General features: G+C 43.3%; 1 non-coding gene across 1 annotated transcript; it reads right to left on the bottom strand.

Moving 5' to 3' along the window:
- Positions 1 to 7,372: 7,372 nt before the first annotated feature.
- Positions 7,373 to 7,453, bottom strand: trnas-uga. The gene has a single exon. It is a non-coding gene; the product is annotated as a tRNA-Ser (tRNA).
- Positions 7,454 to 17,874: the final 10,421 nt, after the last annotated feature.

Raw genomic sequence — 17,874 nt, 5'->3', positions numbered from 1 at the left:
TCCTTGGGAGCAATTTCCAAACGCCTGAAGGTACCACGTTCATCTGTACAAACCATAGTACGCAAGTATAAACACCATGGGACCACGCAGCCTTCACACCGCTCAGGAAGGACACGCCTTCTGTCTCCTAGAGATTAACGTACTTTGGTGCGAAAAGTGCAAATCAATCCCAGAACAACAGCAAAGGACCTTGTGAAGATGCTGGAGGAAACAGGTAAAAAACTATCTATATCCACAGTAAAACAAGTCCTATATCGACATAACCTGAAAGGCCGCTCAGCAAGGAAGTGTGGACAAAGATGGTACTTTTTGGAGAAATGTCCTCTGGTCTGATGAAACAAAAATAGAGAACTGTTTGGCCATAATGACCATCGTTATGTTTGGAGGAAAAAGGGGGTGCTTGGAAGCCGAAGAACACCATCCCAACTGTGAAGCAAGGGGGTGGCAGCATCATGCTGTGGGGGTGCTTTGCTGCAGGAGGGACTGGTGCACTTCATAAAATAGATGGCATCATGAGGAAGGAAGATTATGTGGATATATTGAAGCAACATCTCAAGATATCAGTCAGGAAGTTAAAGCTTGGTCGCATACTTCCAAAGTTGTGGCAAAATGGCTTAAGGGTAACAAAGTCAAGGTATTGGAGTGGCCATCACAAAGCCCTGACCTCAATCCTATAGAAAGTTTGTGGGCAGAACTGAAAAAGCGTATGCGAGCAAGGAGGCCTACACACCTGATTCAGTTACACCAGCTCTGTCAGGAGTAATGATCCAAAATTCACCCAACTTATTGTGGGAAGCTTGTGGAAGGCTACCCGAAACGTTTGACCCAAGTTAAACAATTTAAAGGCAATGCTACCAAATACAAATTGAATGTATGTAAACTTCTGACCCACTGGGAATGTGATGAAAGAAATAAAAGCTGAAATAAATCATTCTCTCTACTATTATTCTGACGTTTCACATTCTTAAAATAAAGTGGTGATCCTAACTGACCTAAGACAGGGAATATTTACTAGGATAAAATTTTAGGAATTGTGAAAAACTTCAGACTTCAACTGTACATATGAAGTGTGTTCAATGAGTATTCACATAGGGCAGCAGTCTCTAAGGTGCAGGGTTGAGTACTGGGTGGTAGCTGGCAAGTAGTGATTATTTAACAGTCTGATGGCGTGGAGAAATAAGCTGTTTTTCAGTCTCTTGGTCCCAGCTTGGATGCACCTGTACTGTCTCTGCCTTCTAGATGGTAGCGGGGTGAACAGGCCATGGTTCGGGTGGCTGATGTCCTTGATGATGTTCTTGGCCTTCCTGTGAAACTGGGTGCTGTAGATGTCCTGGAGGGCAGGCAGTGTGCCCCCGGTGATGCGTTGGGCTGACTGCACCACCCTCTGGAGAGCCCTGCAGTTGCGGACGGTGATACAGCCCGACAGGATTCTCTTAATGGTGCATCTATAGAAGTTCGTGAGTGTCTTATGGGCCAAGCCAAATTTCTTCAGCCTCCTGAGGTTGAAGAGGCACTGTTGCATCTACTTCACCACACTGAAGTACTTCAAGCTTTTCACACGCTCCACAGCGGTCCTGTCTATGTGGATCTCTCTGCAGTCTCCTGAAGTCCACGATCAGCTCCTTTGTTTTGTTGACGTTGAGGGAGTGGTTATTTTCCTGGCACCATTCCTCCAGGGCCCTCAACTTGTCCCTGTAGGCTGTCTCGTCATTGTGGGTAATCAGACCTACCACTGTTGTGTCGTCTGCAAACTTGATGATTGAGTTGGAGATGTGCGTGGCCACGCAGCCACGCACCATTGTGGGGTCCTCCGTAGCGGAGGTGTTGTTGCCTACCTTCACCACCTGGGGTCGGCCCGTCAGGACGTCCAGGACCCAGTTGCAGAGAGCGGGGTTCAGACCCAGGGCCCCAAGCTTAGTGATGAGCTTGGAGGGTAATTTGGTGTTGAAGGCTGAGCTGTAGTAGATTAACAACATTCTTACATAGGTATTCCTCTTGTCCAGATGGGATAGGGCAGTGTGCAGTGCAATGGTGATTGCATCATCAGTGGATCTGTTGCGATGGTATGCAAATCGTAGTGGGTCTAGGGTGTCAGGTAAGGTGGAAGTGATATGTTCCTTAATTAGCCTCTCAAAGCATTTCATGATGACAGATAGTCATGTCGTTCAGTTACCTTCACTTTCTTGGGTACAGAAACAATGGTGGACATCTTGAAGCAAGTGGGAAGAACAGACTGGGATAGAGAGAGATTGAATATATATGTAAACACTCCAGCCAGCTGGTCTGCACATGCTCTGAGGACGCGGCTTGGGATGCCTTCTGGACCAGCAGCCTTGCAAGGGTTAACATACGTAAATGTCCTCGTGAGCGGTGGTGGCCCACTGTGTTTCCTCAAAGCGGGCGAAGCGGGCTTGTCCAGGAGCAAGCATTGATGTCTGTGACGTGGCTGGTTTTCCCTTTATAATCAATGATTGTCTGGAGTCCCTGCCACATACGTCTTGTGTCTGAGCCATTGATTTGCGATTCCACGTTGTCTCTGTACTGTCGTTTTGCCTGTTTGATTGCCTTACGGAGGGCATAACTGGACTGTTTATACTTGTCCATGTTCCCAGTCACCTTGCCATGGTTTGGACAAGTTCTAATCGTCACAGTGGAAACAATATCCTCTATTCACTTCCTGATGAACTCAGTCACCGAGTCAGTGTATTCGTCAATGCTATTCTAAGAGGCAACCCGGAACATATCCCTGTCCACGTGATCAAAACAATCTTGAAGCATATATTTCGATTGGTCAGACCAATGTTGAACAGTCCTTACCACGTGTACTTCCTGTTTAGGTTTCTGCCTATAGGAGGGGAGGAGCAGAATGGAGATGTAATCTGATTTGCCGAAAGGGAGGGCGAGGGATGGCCTTGTAGCCATCCCGGAATGGGGAGTAGCAATGGTCAAGAGCAATGTTCCCTAAAACATGTTGGGCCACTGAGCAAATTTGAGGTCTTGTGAGCAGAAACTTGAACATTGTGAAAAAGAATGAACACTGACGCTGTTTACAGTGAACACTGAGCCTGTACCCTTACAGTTTTAGACAGTAGCCAATAGGCTATTGTGGTTATTTTAGCATAATATAGACCTACCAACAAAACCAATGGAGAAAATCCCATAACATTCACATGGAAATAGCTTTTGATTTCTATGATATAACCTACAGTAGCCTACAGTGAGGGGGAAAAAGTATTTGATCCCCTGCTGATTTTGTACGTTTGCCCACTGACAAAGACATGATCAGTCTATAATTTTAATGGTAGGTTTATTTGAACAGTGAGAGACAGAATAACAACAAAAAAATCCAGAAAAACGCATGTCAAAAATGTTATAAATTGATTTGCATTTTAATGAGGGAAATAAGTATTTGACCCCTCTGCAAAACATGACTTAGTACTTGGTGGCAAAACCCTTGTTGGCAATCACAGAGGTCAGACGTTTCTTGTAGTTGGCCACCAGGTTTGCACACATCTCAGGAGGGATTTTGTCCCACTCCTCTTTGCAGATCTTCTCCAAGTCATTAAGGTTTTGAGGCTGACGTTTGGCAACTCAAACCTTCAGCTCCCTCCACAGATTTTATATGGGATTAAGGTCTGCAGACTGGCTAGGCCACTCCAGGACCTTAATGTGCTACTTCTTGAGCCACTCCTTTGTTGCCTTGGCCGTGTGTTTTGGGTCATTGTCATGCTGAAATACCCATCCACGACCCATTTTAAATGCCCTGGCTGTGGGAAGGAGGTTCTCACCCAAGATGTGACGGTACATGGCCCCATCCATCGTCCCTTTGATGCGGTGAAGTTGTTCTGTCCCCTTAGCAGAAAAACACCACTAAAGCATAATGTTTCCACCTCCATGTTTGACATTTGGGGATGGTGTTCTTGGGGTCATAGGCAGCATTCCTGCTCCTCCAAACACAGCGAGTTGAGTTGATGCCAGAGAGTTCGATTTTGGTCTCATCTGACCACAACACTTTCACCCAGTTCTCCTCTGAATCATTCAGATGTTCATTGGAAAACTTCAGACGGACCTGTATATGTGCTTTCTTGAGCAGGGGGACCTTGCGGGCGCTGCAGGAATTCAGTCCTTCACGGCGTAGTGTGTTACCAATTGTTTTCTTTGTGACTATGGTCCCAGCTGCCTTGAGATCATTGACAAGATCCTCCCGCGTAGTTCTGGGCTTTGCTCACCGTTCTTATGATCATTGCAACTCCACAAGGTGAGATCTTGCATGGAGCCCCAGGCCGAGGGAGATTGACAGTTCTTTTGTGTTTCTTCCATTTGCGAACAATCGCACCAACTGTTGTCACCTTCTCACCAAGATGCTTGGCGATGGTCTTGTAGCCCATTCCAGCCTTGCGTAGGTCTACAATCTTGTCCCTGACATCCTTGGAGAGCTCTTTGTTCTTGGCCATGGTGGAGAGTTTGGAATCTGATTGATTGATTGCTTCTGTGGACAGGTGTCTTTTATACAGGTAACAAGCTGAGATTAGGAGCACTCCCTTTAAGAGTGTGCTCCTAATCTCAGCTCGTTACCTGTATAAAAGACACCTGGGAGCCAGAAATCTTTGTGATTGAGAGGGGGTCAAATACTTATTTCTCTCATTAAAATGCAAATCAATTTATAACATTTTTGACATGCGTTTTTATGGATTTTGTTGTTGTTATTCTGTCTCTCACTCTTCAAATAAACCTACCATTAAAATGATAGACTGATCATGTCTTTGTCAGTGGGCAAACGTACAAAATCAGCAGGGGATCAAATACTTTTTCCCTCACTGTATATAGCAAGTGTATGTATATACACTACCGTTCAAAAGTTTGGGGTCACCTAGAAATGTCCTTGTTTGACAAAAAAAAATGTTGGTCCATTAAAATGACATAAAATTGATCAGAAATACAGTGTAGACATTGTTAATGTTGTAAATGGCTATTGTAGCTGGAAACGGCTGATGTTTTATGGAATATCTACATAGGCATACAGAGGCCCATCAGCAACCATCTGTCCTGTGTTCCAATGGCATGTTGTGTTTGCTAATCCAAGTTTATCATTTTAAAAGGCTAATTGATCATTAGAAAACCCTTTACGTACAAAAACGTACAAAATCAGCAGGGGATCAAAAACTTTTTTCCCTCACTGTATATGTGGTGTTCAATGCAGGCTTACATTGTGTTGTATGATACAATAAACCACTTTACAAAATAAATTGTATTATTGTTACCATACATAGAATTAGACAATGTAGGTTACCCCTCTGTCTATTGCCTTTTCTCATAATCAAGAATGTTTCAAAATAAAAACACTGCCCCTTTAATTAAAAACATGAGCTTTTTACCTGACGGGCTTTTCAAAGACAGCTTGAAATGTAGCCTACATATTTTGTGCTCTTGTATGAAGCAGTAACTCCCCATTGCTGACTTATCTATAACTGGACTAACAACTCGCTAACTAGCAAAGAATATTTAAAAAATTGAAATTGGGCTACCCCCGCCAATAGAATTCTACTCAGTTGGGCTCTGGATCTGCCTAGAACAAAATCACAGACTCAATCTTGCAAAGTTAGATTTGTTTTGGTTTGTTGCATTGAAAAGGGGCTGATATAATGTTAATTCGATCACAGAAAAAAATCAGTTGAAAAAAATCTACAGTTGAAGTCAGAAGTTTACATACACCTTAGGCAAATACATTTAAACTCAGTTTTTCACAACTTCTGACATTTAATCATACTAAACATTCCCTGTCTTAGGTCAGTTAGGATCACCACTTTATTTTAAGAATGTGAAATGTCAGAATAATAGTAGAGAGAATGATTTATTTCAGCTTTTATTTCTTTCATCATATTCCCAGTGGGTCAGAAGTTTACATACACTCAATTTGTATTTGGTAGCATTGCCTTTATATTGTTTAACTTGGGTCAAACATTTCGGGTAGCCTTCCACAAGCTTCCCACAATAAGTTGGGTGAATTTTGGCCCATTCCTCCTGACAGAGCTGGTGTAACTGAGTCAGGTTTGTAGGCCTCCTTGCTCGCACACGCTTTTTCAGTTCTGCCCACAAATATCAGGTCAGGGATTTGTGATGGCCACCTTGACTTTGATGTCCTTAAGCCATTTTGCCATAACTTTGGAAGTATGCTTGGGAACATTGTCCATTTGGAAGACCCATTTGCGACTAATCTTGAACTTCCTGACTGATGTCTTGAGATGTTGCTTCAATATATCCACATAATTGTCCTTCCTCATGATGCCATCTATTTTGTGAAGTGCACCAGTCCCTCCTGCAGCAAAGCACCCCCACAGCATGATGCTGCCACCCCCGTGCTTCACGGTTGGGATGGTGTTCTTCGGCTTGCAAGCCTTCCCCCTTTTCCTCCAAACATAACGATGGTCATTATGGCCAAACAGTTCTATTTTTGTTTCATCAGACCAGAGGACATTTCTCCAAAAAGTATGATCTTTGTCCCCATGTACAGTTGCAAACCGTAGTCTGGCTTTTTTATGGCGGCTTTGGAGCAGTGGCTTCTTCCTTGCTGAGCGGCCTTTCAGGTTATGTCGTTTTACTGTGGATATAGATACTTTTGTACCTGTTTCCTCTAGCATCTTCACAAGGTCCTTTGCTGTTGTTCTGGGATTGATTTGCACTTTTCGCACCAAAGTACGTTCATCTCTAGGAGACAGAAGGCGTCCCCTTCCTGAGCGGTATGACGTCTGCATGGTCCCATGGTGTTTATACTTGCTTGCTATTGTTTGTACAGATGAACGTGGTACCAAGGATGAACCAGACTTGTGGAGGTTTTTTTTCTGAGGTCTTGGCTGATTTCTTTTGATTTTCCCATGATGTCAAGAAAATAGGCACTTAGTTTGAAGGTAGGCCTTGAAATACATCCACAGGTACACCTCCAATTGACTCAAATGATGTCAATTAGCCTATCAGAAGCTTCTAAAGCCATGGCATAATTTTCTGGAATTTTCCAAGCTGTTTAAAGACACAGTCAACTTAGTGTATGTAAACTTCTGACCCACTGGAATTGTTATACAGTGAATTATAAGTGAAATAATCTGTCTGTAAACAATTGTTGGAAAAATCACTTGTGTCATGCACAAAGTAGATGTCCTAACCGACTTGCCAAAGCTATAGTTTGTTAACAAGACATTTGTGGAGTGGTTGAATAACACATTTTAATGACTCCAATCTAGGTGTATGTAAACTTCCGACTTCAACTGTATATAGTGCAAACTACATTTACATTTTAGTCATTTAGCAGACGCTCTTATCCAGAGCGACTTACAGTTAGTGAGTGCATATATTATTATAAAAAAATAATAATTCATACTGGCCCCCCGTGGGAATCGAACCCACAACCTTGGCGTTTCAAACACCATGCTCTACCAACTGAGCTACATCCCTGCCGGCCATTCCCTCCCCTACCCTGGACGAATTGTGCGCCGCCCCATGGGTCTCCCGGTCACGGCCGGCTACGACAGAGCCTGGATTCGAACCAGGATCCAGGCTAGCACAGCTAGCACTCGGGAGGTTAAGCTAATGGGGTGACCTCATTGAAGTTCAATTTCTTGCGTCTCTGCGCGGCATAGCATTTATTCTGCGTGGCAGTCCTGGAGGAGGTGCGCAGCCGTGCACATGCACAGCTTCGAGGGAACATTGGTCAGGAGTTCTCGCTGAGCGAGTAGCGCAGGAGATGTGTTGATATAACTTTGGTAGCGTTTTCCTCAGATTTGCTTTTTTAAAGTCCCCAGCTACAACTGCAGCCTCAGGATATGCAGTTTCTAGTTTGCACAAAGTCCAGTGTAGTTCCTTAAGCGCCATAGCTGGGTTTGCTTGAGGGCAAATATACACGGCTGGGATGATGACGGGATATAATTCTCTTAGGAGGTGATGCGGACAGCGTTTGATGGTGAGATATTCCAGATTGGGAGAACAAAAGGACTTGAGTTCTAACCCTGCCTACTCTGCAAATGCACTTCCACATTGTCATGCTGATGTGCTATTTGTTGCGACTTGGCTACCTGCCAAACTTTTCGTTTTTTACTTTTAATAACCGTTTAATCAAAACTCTATATTTAATACATTTACCAACGTCTTAGTTGGTAAAAAAAACTTTATTTTTTCAACTTTTTCACCCTGACGCTTTAGTGCTTGGATACCAACAACCGAGCCAGGCTACGAAGAGCTCAACTCATACAACGCTCTCTGTAAAACTACTAAAGGATAGTGCTCATTTTCAGTGTATGAGTGTGACTACAATTGTTGTCCAGTAAATGCTGTAATTGTATGTTTTGTATCCCCCACGACTACAGACACTGGGGACACGCCTGACACAGCTCTGAGAGGCTACAACGAACACAAACACGCAGCTGTGCGTAGAAAGGAACAGCCGGCAACCTGCCACTGCTAACCGACCCAGACATCACCCGCCCCCCTGCGCTTCTCTCTCGCTCTCACATTCAACGAGAGACAGACAACAACACAGTTGTGCGGGGGGCTGGTGGGGGCGTCCACAGCCATGGAGGGAGCATCTAAGTCCCCGGCTTGTTCCCTTGGACTGTCGGCGTGCAGCAGTGAAAACTCATTTGAATCTGCTGGGGACTCGAGAGCTATTAAATGTATAATATGTGACTTGTTCGTTGTTATCATGGGGAAAGGTCCGATGGATACATTCATTTGTGAAAAATGTATTGAACTTGATGCAGCTAAAGAAAGGATTATTACTCTTCATGAAGAAACAAAACATTTGACCAAGCACCTTGAACTGAATAATGATTCTATGAGAATATCGGCATCTTTAAATGCTTCCTATCAAAACATCCAAGAGGATCATAATGGGACCTTCCTGTACTATTATCAATTTCCGCCACTACACCCCTCTACTAGCTTGAACCAGAAAATGGCTGCTCACTGTTCGACTCCAGGTGAGCGTAAATGGATGCGTGTCGGAACCAGAAAGAAGGAGAAGAATCGTTCTCGGCGCGCCTGCCTTCTTCCCCCTGTACGAGCTGTCCTCTGTCGGCGGCTTGGGTGTTCTCTCCATGGCTGTGGATGACCCTCCAGCTACCTCTCCCTCTCCCTCTCCTAGTCAATCAACTGCCTTGGCACAGCCTGGACCACCGCGGCCCCCCTCAGCTGGGCCGTGCTCTCTGGATAAGAGCTATGTCCCTTTGGCGGTTGTGGCCTGCACGCAGCCGGCGTCTTAGCAGCCCTCTTCTCAGGTGAGTTCTGTGGCTCTGGCCTCACAATCTGCTCCGAGACACGGCAGAGGCCGGATCATTCCGGCGATTGTGATAGGGAGTTCGATGGTGAGGCATATATCTGTACCTGGGGCAAAGACTTAGTGTTTTCCTGGGGCGAAAGTTCAGGATATCACCAGGTTGCTTCCCGAGGCTGTGAGTCAGTCACCGGGGGCTGATACTGTCATGGTTCATGTGGGGTCAAATGACATTATGAAGGGCAGCTCAGAACAGCTGAAGATGGATTTTAAAGAACTGATTAGGTCTCTACTTGACACCAACAAACGCCCCATAATATCTGGCCCTCTGCCCTCCCTAAATTGTGGCATTGAACGGTTCAGCAGACTTTTAGCCCTCCATAACTGGCTATGAGACTAGTGCAGCTCTGTGGGTTTTGACAATTTTGATACCTTCTGGAAACAAAGCTCGTATTATAAGGAGCATGGGATCCACCCAAATCATTTGGGTTCCTGGATCCTTTCACAGCATTATAAGTCTGCGTTGAGACAATTACTTATCAATGACCCAAGTCCAGCTCATTTAATCCCTACCATTGTGTCGTAATGATTCAGCAAATGTACATTATCCTAGGGGCGTTGGAAGACACAATGTAAATAACCTAATTTATGTCCCTATTCCTGCCCGGAATGCCTCTGCTGATCCTACAGCTATTGTATGTAGTAATCATATGCCTATGAACCAGAGTAATACTGTTGCTAGTAACAGATGACTTTCATATTCTGACAATCTCTGAAACTCACTTAGATAATACCTTTGATGATACAGTGGTAGCAATACAAGGTTATAACATTTACAGAAGACAGAAATGCCAATGGGGAGGAGTTGCGGTCTATATTCAGAACCACATTCTTGTAAAGCTTAGAGTGGATCTCATGTTAAATACTGTTGAAGTAATATGGCTACAGGTTCACCTGCCTCACCTAAAGCCCATTCTGGTGGGAAGCTGCTATAGACCACCATGTGCTAACAGTCAGTATCTGGATAACATGTGTGAAATGGTTGATAATATATGTGATATCAATAGAGAGGTATACATTCTGGGTGATTTAAATATTGACTGGCTTTCATCAGGCTGCCCACTCAAGAGAAAGCTTCAGACTGTAACTAGTGCCTGCAACCTGGTTCAGGTTATCAATCAACCTACCAGGGTAGTTACAAACAGTACAGGAATGAAATCATCAACATGTATTGATCATATCTTTACTAAGGCTGCAGAAATGTGTTTGAAAGCAGTATCCAAATCCATCGGATGTAGTGACCACAATATAGTAGCCATATCTAGGAGAACCAACATTCCAAAGGCTGGGCCTAATATCTATAAGAGGTCATACAAGAAGTTCTGTAGTGATTCCTGTGTTGATGATGTGAATAATATTTGTTGGTCTGTGGTGTGTAATGATGAGCAACCAGATGCTGCACTTGACACATTTATGAAATTGCTTATCCCAGTTCTAATAAGCATGCACCCATTAAGAAATGTACTATAAAAACGGTTAAATCCCCATGGATTGATGAGGAATTGAAAAATTGTATGGTTGAGAGGGATGAGGCAAAAGAGATGGCAAATTGGTCTGGCTGTACAACTGATTGGCAAATGTACTGCAAATTGAGAAATCATGTGACTGACTGAAAAAAAAGAAGAAGAAACTACACTATGAAACAAAGATAAATGACATAAAGAATGATAGTAAAAAGCTTTGGAGCACCTTAAATGACATTTTGGGCAAAAAGGCAAACTCTGCTCCATCATTCATTGAATCAGATGGCTCATTCATCACAAAACTGACTGATATTGCCAACTACTTTCATGATTTTTTCATTGGCAAGATTAGCAAACTTAGGCATGACATGCCAGCAACAAATGCTGACACTACATATCCAAGTATATCTGACCAAATTATGAATGACAAGCATTGTAATTTTGAATCCGTAAAGTATAATAAGTAAGTGTGGAAGAGGTAAAAAAAAGTATTATTGTCGATCAACAATGACAAGCCACCGGGGTCTGACAACTTACTGAGGATAATAGCGGACGATATTGCCATTCCTATTTGCCATATCTTCAATTTAAGCCTACTAGAAAGTGTGTGCCCTCAGGCCTGGAGGGAAGCAAAAGTTATTCCCCTACCTAAGAATAGTAAAGCCCCCTTAAATGGCTCAAATAGCCGACCAATCAGCCTGTTACCAACCCTTAGTAAACTTTTGGAAAAAACTGTGTTTGACCAGATGAAATGCTATTTTACAGTAAATAAATTGACAATAGACTTTCAGCACGCTTATAGGGAAGGACATTCAACAAGCACAGCACTTACACAAATGACTGATGATTGGCTAAGAGAAATTGATGATAAAAAGATTGTGGGGGCTGTTTTGTTAGACTTCAGTGCGGCTTTTGACATTATCGATCATAGTCTGTTGCTGGAAAAACGTATGTGTTATGGCTTTACACCTCCTGCTATATTGTGGATAAATAGTTACATGTCTAACAAAACACAGAGGGTGTTCTTTAATGGAAGCCTTTCCAACAAAATCCATGTAGAATCAGGAATTCGCCAGGGCAGCTGTCTAGGCCCCTTACTTTTTTCAATCTTTACTAATGACATGTATGCGGATGACTCAACACTATACACGTCAGCTACCACAGCGACTGAAATGACAGCAATACTTAACAAAGAGCTGCAGTTAGTTTCAGAATGGGTGGCAAGGAATAAGTTAGTCCCAAATATTTCAAAAGCTAAAAGCATTGTATTTGGGACAAATAATTTACTAAACCCTAAGCTTCAACTAAATCTTGTAATGAGTAATGTGGAAATTGAGCAAGTTGAGGAGACTAAATTGCTTGGAGTAACCCTGGATTGTAAACTGTCATGGTCAAAACATATTGATACAACAGTAGCTAGGATGGGGAGAAGTCTGTCTATTATAAAGCGCTGCTCTGCATTCTTAACAGCACTATCAACAAGGCAGGTCCTACAGGCCCTAGTTTTGTCGCACCTGGACTACTGTTAAGTCGTGTGGTCAGGTGCCACAAAGAGGGACTTAGGAAAATTGCAATTGGCTCAGAACAGGGCAGCACGGCTGGCCCTTGGATGTACACATAGAGCTAACATTAATAATATGCATGTCAATCTCTCCTGGCTCAAAATGGAGGAGAGATTGACTTCATCACTACTTGTATTTGTGAGAGGTATTGACATGTTGAATGAACCAAGCTGTCTGTTTGAACTACTGGCACACAGCTCGGACACCATGCATACCCCACAAGACATGCCACCAGAAGTCTCTTCACAGTCACCAAGTCAATAACAGACTATGTGAGGCGCACAGTACTACATAGAGCCATGACTACATGGAACTTTATTCCACATCAAGTAACTCATGCCAGCAGTAAAATTAAATTAAATAAACAGAGAAAAAAACACCTTATGGAACAGCAGAGACTTTGAAGCGACACAAACATAGACACATGCATACAAACACACGATTATATACGCACTATACACACGTACGCATGGATTTTGTGTTATAGATATGTGGTAGTAGAGTAGAGGCCTGAGGGCACACACTTAATACGTTGTGAAATCTGTTATGAATGTACTGTAATGTTTTTCAAATGTATAACTGCCTTAATTTTGCTGGACCCCAGGAAGAGTAGCTGCTGCCTTGGCAGCAGCTAATGGGGATCCATAATACATACAAATACACCATGAGTAGTTATTCACCTCCGCCTTTCTTTTTCCTGGGGAGTTCTTTTTTCCTGTCCTCGCGATGTACGGAGATCCCCGCTGGCTGTATGGACGTGGACAGTATATCCAGAGAGACATTATTACATGAAAATAATTATTCCTGTGTAGCTCAGATGGTAGAGCATGGTGCTTGCAACACCAGGGTTGTGGGTTTGTTTCCCACGGTAGGCCAGTATGAAAATATATGCACTCACTAACTGTAAGTCGCTCTGGATAAGAGCGTCTGCTAAATGACTAAAATGTAAATGTAAAACAGAGTATGTTTCCATATCTCTCTGGAAGGAGATCCTCGCCCTGAGCTCGTCTACTTTATTGTCCAGGGACTGAACATTAGTGAGTAATATACTCGGAAGCAGTGGATGGTATGCATGCCTCTTGAGTCGGACTAAAAGACCACTCCGAATTCCTCTTTTGCGTCAACGACATCTTGGAGTTGTGTTGCGCTGTTATGAGGACAATTGCATTTTTATATACAGTTGAGTTGCCCTAGGTAACTGCCCCTAAAAACCAGCCTAAACGACATTGATATGAGTCAGAAACATTGATTATACTGTCAAAATTGACTACAAAGTGTAAATAGTATAATTTTGGTCATAAAGTCAGGCTTGCCCAAAACTGAGTTTTGTAAGACTGCATCACAACATAAATGTAGGTTGGGTTTGTTTCAAACCTGCCTACATGCCCACAGCTGGCAGCACACATGTAATCATCAATTTGGAGTGCAGCTGCATGAGACCAGATCTTAATGCCTTTGGCAAATGTGGGTTGACTTTGGATATCCCTAAGGAGCTAGTTGCAAATTACACAATGTACATGGGACAATATGTTAAAATTCCAATAGCTCCAAATATCAATTACATAAAAAACTCAAACCAACTATAAATTGTATAAATTCATATACAAATATTAAAAGCATTTAATGAGAAAACTAAAAGGTGTGCAACATGAAAATATTGTCTCATCTACATTGTGTGATTTAATGACGGTCCCTAACTAGCCCCGGAGATAGGCTATCCAAAGTCAGGTCACACACCAGCCGGCTGAAGCTAATTGGCAAAATAATTTGGCTTACTCTTCCCACCTGCGAACACACGCAAGACACCAAGACACACAAAACACATAGACAGCAACAGAAGAGTAGGATATGATGGAGAGAGTCACACCAGACAAGACACATAGACAGCAACAGAAGAGTAGGATATGATGGAGAGAGTCACACCAGACAAGACACATAGACAGCAACAGAAGAGTAGGATATGATGGAGAGAGACACACCAGACAAGACACATAGACAGCAACAGAAGAGTAGGATATGATGGAGAGAGACACAAAAGAAGAAGAGAAAAGGCCATAACAGAAGAGGGCAGACAAAGGAGACAGTAACAAATAAGAACCTGAGACAACAACAGACAAGACACAGAGAAAGTGACAGAAGAGGGCAGATGGAGTGAGAACCAAGGTGGGTTGAGCACACAGTAGACTATCACTTAAAGCTGCTCTATGGATTCTAATTACTGCACATTGTTTGTGTGTGTGTGTGTGTGTGTGTGTGTGTGTGTGTGTGTGTGTGTGTGTGTGTGTGTGTGTGTGTGATTATGTCATCAGTTTGGCTAATTGGACAGGTCAGTGTCTATGTTTGAAGCTGTTGAGTGGTTTATGGCAATACACTGTAGATGTATGTATTCAAGAGTAAAGAGTATAGAGTGTTCCAGAATAGAGAGACCCACAGTAGCAACTGTAACTGAGTATTGGCAGTGTCTGCTGTGGCAGGTAGGAAGGTGAAAGTTACCTGAAAAATATCTAATCTCTCAATGTTCTAATCTCTCAATGTTCATCTCAAAGTGCACCAAATTCATGCATTTAGCTGTTGAAATTCCTTATTTTTGGGCTAAGCCCCTGTCACACAGACACCCAATCAGCCAATGAGATCAGAGCAACAGATGGCATGCGGCTCCCTGCCTGCATGGAAGATATATTTATAATGTGTCTGAGAGAAAACTCACACAGAACACGTAAAAAAAACACCCAAGAAAGAGGAGAGAAACAGGTTGTGAAGAGCTGTAAAAAATTGTAGCCTGTCAAAATGTGTCATCGAAGCAAATGTAATATTTTGTATTTGCGGAAAATAATATGTTCCACATTCTAAAATAAACTTTCTCAGAGGAAATGAGGCATCGGTGTGACCTTAGAGAAAGCCGAGCAGATTCTTTGCCATCTGCTTGCTGCTTTGACAGTGATATGAGACGATAGTTTAAAAAGAAGGCGGACAGGAGGATGACATCTAAATGAAATGCAGTGCGACATAGTCTACTCAGATATGAGAAATTCCGATTTAAAATGTGTGTGTGTGTGTGTGTGTGTGTGTGTATGTGTGAGTGCATGTGTGTGTGTGTTTGTGTGTGTGTGTGTGTGTGTGTAAAAGGAAAAATGAGTGGCAGGTGTGAGCACTGTACAGGGATGAAAGAGAAGGGGAAGTCATATTTCACAGTGGAAAGACAAATATCTTCATGGTGAGAGAGCTTTCAATCTCCTCAGTTATATCTTCAATTAAACCGTACTTCACTCACCCCTAATGCCACTCTCAGCTGCTCCAACTACCCATGAGCTATTTAAATACAAAAACGTAAATAGGAAAGTGGTGAAGATTTGAGGGTGGCTAAGAGGAAAGCAGAAACATCTATATCACACCAAGGCTGCATCCCAAATGGCACCCTATTCCCTTCACCATGCACTACTTTTGTCCAGAGCCCTCCCTATGGGCTTTGGTCAAAAGTAGCGCACTACATAGGGAATACGGTGCCATTTGGGATGAAGTCCAGGAGTGCTGATTAATGTTGGGATGTGTTTCCACAGTACTTGACCAAGTTAATGAGACCCTTGTTTTGCGGTTTCCTTTATCGTAACCGACCACCAGGGCACTCAACACAAGTGCCAAAAAATCCCATCTCCCATGAAAATGGCTTATTAATACCAATTATCCTGATCATTGAACACTCAAATTATAAATGAAGATGTTTTAACTTGACTAATTGGCCCCAGGAGTGTGTGTTTGTGTGTGTGTGAGAGAGAGAGAGAGAGAGAGAGAGAGAGAGAGAGAGAGAGAGAGAGAGAGAGAGAGAGAGAGAGAGAGAGAGAGCGAGAGAGAGAGAAAAGAAGGATGCTTTTTTTTAAGTGTCTGTCGTGAATAAAAGAGGATGTGCTTCATCATGAGTCTTTTTTCATGGCAGCCAATATTACCATCCCTACACTGCTATTCTCTCTCTCTCTCTCTCTCTCTCTCTCTCTCTCTCTCTCTCTCTCTCTCTCTCTCTCTCTCTCTCTCTCTCTCTCTCTCTCTCTCTCTCTCTCTCTCTTTCCTTTCTCTGTCTCTCTGTCTCTCTCTCATTCCTTAAACTGTGATTGAAAGGATTGCTTGTTTTGTGCATATCTGACAGACATCTGGTAGAGACTGAGAGCTAATGCCATGTGGGCTGAAAACCAGGCCACTGATACCATATCTAGAGCTTTAGCCTGAGGAGTCAGGTTCTGCTCTGCTCTGTTCAGTGCACTAAATGTGATCACATTACAGAACCATGTAACGGCCCTACTGTAGAGAAAGCACTGATCTCTCTCCATAGCAACTCCCACCTCCCTTTCTGTTTAATGGCCTGGTATGGTGGGCTGTCAGTGGCTAATAAGGGTATCCTCAGGCGGACTGTGAACCTCAGGTCCAAGCTCTGCGGGCTGCAGTGCAGGGGGCTTTAGGGCCTCTATGAGAAAAGGGCAAGGAACAAACGCATCACAGAGGACCCCACACACAATCTTGCCCAATGTTTTGAACTGCTGCCCTGTGGAAGGAGATTAAGGGTCACACGGTTCAGTAAGAATAGGAGCAAGGCAAGTTTAATTTCATCAGCCATTGGGCTGCTGAACAGTGGGACATAGGACAGATGCAGGCCCGATACACAGTCGGACAGTAGTCCGCAGAGAATTTGAATATGTGTAAATGTAAATGTGTGACTTGTGTACTAACTTTCATGTTTTCTGTACTGCATGTAATATATTGTGTTGTGTTTGTGTATTTGTATGCTGACGTCACAGAATGAATTCCATGTATATGGACAATAAAGCATATCGTATTGTGTTGCTCTCTTACATCATAATGACTCAATGACTCTCATTCCTTACACAGGGGAGAGTTCAGCAGTTCAGAGGACCCACTCCAGACATCTCCAGTAGAGTCCCCACCCTACTCACTCACTTCAGAGTGTCCTTTCTGGGATGTGGGAGCCTGGAGCAGGGGCACTGGACTCTTCTTCACGCCAGCCTCTCCTATCAGTGTCTCTGATCAGGGTTAAGCCTGGCCGCTGAGGGACCGCACAGCGAGACACCACAGAGCATACATTCACTAAGCTCTCCCAGAGAGAAGAAAAGCAGCCACTGAGGAGAGAGAGAGAGAGAGAGAGAGGGGGGGGCAGAGAGGGAGAGATAGAGAGAAAACAGAAAGAGAGAGAGAACAGACAGAGAGAGAGAGAGAGAGAGAGAGAGAGAGAGAGAGAGAGAGAGAGTGAGAGAGAGAGAAAACAGAAGAAAGAGAGAGAGAACATACAGAGAGAGAGAGAGAGAGAGAGAGAGAGAGAAAAAATAGAAAGAGAGAGCGAGAGAGAGAGAGAGAGAGAGACGGTATATTTCAGAGATTTTTAGGATTAATGAAATTGTAAATTTTTGTCCTTTTCCATTTATCTGTACATGTTCCGTCTCTGCTTGTCACGTTGCAACTCACAAATCGCACACCCACCAGCAAATCCAGTAAATAAATACATTATAAAAATGGGGTGATAGACAGT

This window comes from Coregonus clupeaformis, chromosome 4 (assembly GCF_020615455.1).
Source record: "Coregonus clupeaformis isolate EN_2021a chromosome 4, ASM2061545v1, whole genome shotgun sequence".
NCBI lineage: Eukaryota > Metazoa > Chordata > Actinopteri > Salmoniformes > Salmonidae > Coregonus > Coregonus clupeaformis.
Note: the sequence above shows the minus strand (reverse complement) of the source record. Positions and strands in the feature narration are given on the sequence as shown.